Genomic DNA, 6,000 nt, shown 5'->3' with positions numbered 1-6,000 from the left:
ATAAATGTGAGAGAAAAATTTTGTACTGATGGCTTGAATTTTTTATTATTTTCTTTTTTATCTTTATTTAAAGAATCTTTGCTGTACTATTTTGTTATTAGCTGGCATGTTTAAAACTGGGGGTTTAAAGTGTGTTATGCTCGTATATTTTCATATATTCGTCATATTTATATAGTTTCTTCATTTTTTTTTTACTTCATTAAGTAATTTTCATTACATTTTTTTTTACTTATTAAGTAATTTTCATTAAGTGTAAAAAGTGGTTTTATTTATGTTTCTTTCGATGTAAGTAAATATTCAATCCAGAATCGAAGTCAGGATGAAACTAGGAATTCTTAGTATTCATACTTTCTCAGCAATTAGTTATTATGCATCTAGCCGTATATAAAGTAAATTGATTGAGCAAGAAATGTATAAAACATTTCATTTTAATCTGCAGTAATAAGTCTTCAGTACATATGAAACGATTCGTAAACATGTATGACTTTTAACAAAATAAAACCACAACTACATGAAACTGACATTATTAACAATAGATTTTATGCAAAAAATCGTCTATCGAATCTGCAAATTTATTCATCACTGCCGTTTTCCTTTCTGCTAATGTCAAAGTTTGGAATGTACTCTGCATTCACTCATTTATCATTATATCATTTGTGTTGTGCATTATCAATGAAGGTTCACCACAAGAATCATCAACTGTATTTGCTTGAGTGTTTTTCTGCATCGGGCATAAATAATGAATATGCTTACACATATTCCACCTAATTGAAGAATCTATACGTGTGCATGTATCTATGCATGTACTATATATATGTGTGTATGTGTGTATTGATTGCAATGTTTATATATATATATATATATTTATTTATTTACTATCGACAATTTAAGGGAAGGATTTTCTTGTGCTTCTTCAATTTCAAATCAAAGTGCCCAACCAGTTTTGTCTGTATTCTTCTGAACCATCAAATAAAAGGTTGGTAGTTTACAATATATGTATACATGTAAGATTTTGTAAGATATAAAAAAATACGATAGCTGTTTTAAAAATAATTGGCGACCGGCAAAAGATGCCACAAAACCAGAAGGTTAGCTGCCTAATTAGATTCCTCCCTGGCCTAGGAAAGATTTATGACAGGATTATCCTAAATAGAATGCAATAGTATTTTGACAAGCTCCCATTGGAACAATTTGGGTTTAGAGGGGGATTATCCAACACTAAACCATTGATCAGATTAATTTAATTTATCGGTGATGCAAATCATAATAAGCGATGGTGCCTTTCTCATGCTAGACGTGGCGAAGTCTTTTGACCGCGTCTGGCATGAATAGCTTATCTAGAAGGTTCATCCCCTTTAATTTCAGTAGAGAAATTATTCAGTTAATTTACGACTTTATCAAAGGTAGAAAATTCTTTGTCTCGGTTGGGAAAGACACTTCAGATTACAGAAGACTGAATGCTGGCGTGCTCCAGAGCTCGATTTTGGGCTCCATAATTTACTTATTCTATGTGGCTGATTTTCCCAAGGTTCAATTACATAATAATTATTTCCTCGGGTGTTACGCGGATGATACCGTGCCATCCAAGAAGTATTTGAGAGCGGAACATGCTATACAGAAATTAAAAGACCTTACGACACAAGTTGAAAATTGGTGTGTACAGTGGCGAATTGCCATAAAAACTCAAAAGTCACAACTATTCATTATTAGAAGAAAATTTTCTGGAACATCGTTAAATGTTGAATTACAATTTTTCAATGTAGATATATCTATTGTTAAAATGGCTACCTTTCTGGGAATAATAATCAATAGCAAGCTCACATGGACGGATCATATTAAAAGTGTCACAAAATGTGCTATGGGAGCAATTAACAGTCTTTCCCCACTGTTTGGAAGCTTCTCAACTCTCGATCTTTACAAGAAAACACACATGAACACTGCCCTACTGTTCGCTCTATTTTCTTGAATGTTTCACATGCTTGGGCAGCTTATTCTAAAAAAAGATGTCTTAAAATTAGAAGTTATGCAGAACAAATTCCTTCGTATGACTCCGAATGTGCACTTTTAGGTTTCAAATAAAATCCTACACAGGGACGTAAAAATAGAGTACGTCGAAAAATATTTTCATCGAATGAATGATAATTTTTGATCAAAATACAATCTTGTTCTTACCTAAGCTTTGAGTACATAATTCTAGAAGATAAAAATATACGGCGATACCCAGCTCACTTCACCAGGGACTCCAGCTTTCCGATTTAATCTATCTGTTACGCTATATACACATTTTGCCATAATTTACTAATTGTTATGCATATTTCATTTTATTATTTAGTATCCGAAATATTTTTATGTATTATGCATCTTATGTATTCTTGTTATGTATAGTATTATACAATGCATCCTGTATTATGAATTATTCTTTTACGCTTTGGTGCTTTGTGTATGTTATTTCATATTTTACCTCTGCAGTCACAGACTCTCTTTTCACACCTAGTCAGATTTTCCTGAGTAGAACGGTGCGTCACCGCCGTACCTAGATGGAGTGACCTTACCTCCATCCAAAAATAAATTATTTCGAATATATCAAGGTAAATACAAAATTAAAAGTTCTAAGGTTTAAGCAAAAGTCTGAAAAATTAGAAAAAATTCCATAAAAGTCACAAGTCTATAAGGTTATCATATATATTGAGTAGTAGGTAAAAATATCGAGCTAGCGACGCGTGATGATAACATGTGAAAAATACGAGCACAGGAAGTTACGAAAATATAAAACACATAATATACAATATTAATATAATAAACACACACACACACACACACACACACACACACACACACAAAAAAAAAAAAAAAAAAAAAAAAAACATAAACTGACAAAGTAGTCAAAATAAACTGATAAAGTAGTTTGTGCTACAACTTTGACAAAGTAGACAAAGTTGTAGCACAAATTTTAAACTATATTGCATGTCGAAAGATGTTCAAAGATGAAAGAGTCGAGAATGCAATAATCAGATTTTTCGCTCCTCTGCCTCTCCATTGCTTGGTTTGGCTGGAGTTTTGTAACAAACATGGAGGTAGGAAGTAAGAGGAGAGGCTCTAACCCAGTGTTTCCCAACCTTTTTTCTGCTATGCCCCACTTAATTCTCTCTAAAAGTTTTAAGCTCCCCCTAGCATATACATAATTTTTAATATTTAAAAATTGAAATGTTCACGAAAGAAACTTGAATGATAGCTTTAAGGAAGAAATGACTACGAAATTTTGTGAGCAAACACAGTAAGTGAACTTTAAAAACGTGGAGAACTGAAATTCAAGAAAAAAACTCATTTTAGTGAAAGTTTTTCATTTTAAGTATTAGTAATTTTTATTATTTAAATTTAGCGAGTTTCTTGCGCTGGATACTTGCTGCAAAGAAATTTTATGTTAGGTTCCAATTTACGTAGATAACTTGAGTCTCAATTCTCCCAGTTTCATTATATCCAACCGATTTTTTTTTTTTTTTTTTTTAACAACAGCAAATCATTTATGGCCTAAATCCGCATTCAACAAAATATGAAGATGGAAACGGTAACAATAGTTCTATTGCAAATTTTGTTGCATTTGGATATCTGATTCTGGTTTCCTCACAAAGCTATGTCATCGCTCCTTTTATATTAAATGCTCATTATGTTATGACTCATCATTTTGCATTTTTGAGAGTTCTCCTTTTTACTGCATATTTCAAATATCAGCCAAATCCATTAGCATTGGCTGCATCATCCAAGTTGGGAAATCAATTTGTTTTAAGTAATAAAATCTTTTAAATCAGCCGATAAAATTTTCAGATGATCGACAATAACAAGTATAGTGGTAGTCAAGTCACTTTTTTGGAGCCAATGCGACTTTTAAAAAATTTTGTGGTAAATAGTACATGCCTGACATCATTCAACAAAGATAATGAAACCAAATATCTTCCTTTTGCATCGACATAAGTTTTATTTGCACCTTGAAGTTGTTTATTTAATACATTTAATTTTTCAAAAATATCGGCTAAATAACCCACAATTGCCTTGCTATCATCCGTTAACGGATTTTTCATCTCAGGTTTGTCGCTTATAAAATAACTAAGAGTATCAAATAGTTCCATAAATCTTTCCAAGCAGCTCCCTTTCGACAGCCTTCTTACTTCAGTGTCAAGTACAAGTCTCATATAGTATTCATTTTGTTCTTCATAAAATAACTTGAAAAGACATTCACATTTGGCCCTAGCTTTAGTAGCATTGATACACTTTATAACTGAATTTAGTACTTCATTTAGAACAGGCGAATTGTTTTTAGCTACCAGGTTTTCTCTATGAATATCACAATGCACAAGAAGCATTTCTGAATTCTCATCTTTTATCAATTTTAAGCAACCCTTTTTCTTATTCCCTGCTTTATTTTATTTTTCAACCATCATATTAGGAGCACCATCTGCTGTATAAGATGTATTATATTTTTATTGGTATATTTTTCATATCTAAGTAATTTTGTAGCTTACTATAAATATCTTTGGAGGTAGTGGTGCTTTCTAATGATTTACAGAAGAATATTTCTTCGGCAAAATCTCCTTTATGAATATATCTTACATAAGTTACAAGTACGGCCTCACTGTCTCTCAAAGTTGGTTCATTCCATTTGCACCAAAAAAAATTTTTTTCAGCTTTTCAACAAGTTGTATTTCAATATCCTCATTTAATCTTTCTACTGCAAACAGTATTGTTTATTTAGTGGCATAGCTTTAACGTCATTGTCATCTTTTTCTAGAATAATCTTTCATCTTTTTCTAGTTTTAAATGCTGATATTGATGGTTTGATTCAATTCTCCCCTATAGTGCGGTTTAATGAAATTTGATAAATAGCCTCAAGAGCATAATTAACAGTTGCATTATGAGCAGCAAATATAGAGACTTTAATATTACTCTTTCTTCAAAAATTTTCCTTAAAGTTTGAAAATAATTCAAATCTGAATTAATATCAGCATTATGTTTCGCCTTCAAATGTGCCTCAGGACGACCTAGTTTCATTGATTCGTTGGTCAAGCATTATTGGCATAAAAGACAAAAGTTGACCTTTTATGGACCGGGTATGAAACCAAATTTTAAATATGCCTCCGAATACCGTCGAACTTTTTTTCTTGCTTGCACCCAAACAAAGCTGAAAGCAGGCTGCTGTTTTCATTCAAGGAAAGAATAATATACCGGTTGCCATTCCTACAATAAAAAATAAAATAAATTCGTTCGCTGAAATGTGCGAGAAACGTCTGGAAAGCATAATGCATCAGTTATTTAAATGCCTTTAAAAGCATTTAAATGTCCATGTCTACAGCGAATTCTTTATAAAATATTTAAAATGCACCGCAATTTAAAAACCTTTTTACATATACATCACTTACATTTTTCTTTATTTTGGGGAATAAAAAATGAAATTTCGAAAAATTTTGACTTCATGAAACATATTTAGAACGTCCTTTGTCCCCTTAAACTCTGGACGAGTCCATTTTCGAATTGCCCCCTTAACAGTCGCATTGCCCCCTTGTGGGGCGTGAGTCTCACGTTGGGGAACACGGCTCTAACCGGTTTTCTTTATACACTGCTTTGAAGCACTCGCGATACCTTCATGGAGACCAAAAGATTCACTGACTTCAATGGGTTTTGACACGATGGGATGTAGACATTTTGTAATTACGTCGTAAATATACATATAAATGAATATATTTTCTTTTCTACAATGTGTATGTGAAAAGAATACATTTTGAAACAACATTTCATTATGAGCGGAATTAAATGCTCCAGGGCTTAATTTCTAAGATTAGAAGTGCCGGAGCCCTATGGAAGACCATCAGAAGAAAGAAATAAATAAATAAAATGAATATTAAATAGTTAATTATTATCAAATTAATGTTTATAAATTCTTATTTAATCAATAATTATTATATAATTAATTCATTATAATTTAATCGATAATTATTAGATAATTAATTT

This window comes from Stegodyphus dumicola, chromosome 8, assembly GCF_044657685.1.
Source record: "Stegodyphus dumicola isolate Sdum_Otavi_A_Nest chromosome 8, ASM4465768v1".
Lineage (NCBI taxonomy): Eukaryota > Metazoa > Arthropoda > Arachnida > Araneae > Eresidae > Stegodyphus > Stegodyphus dumicola.
This window is presented reverse-complemented; position numbering follows the sequence as displayed.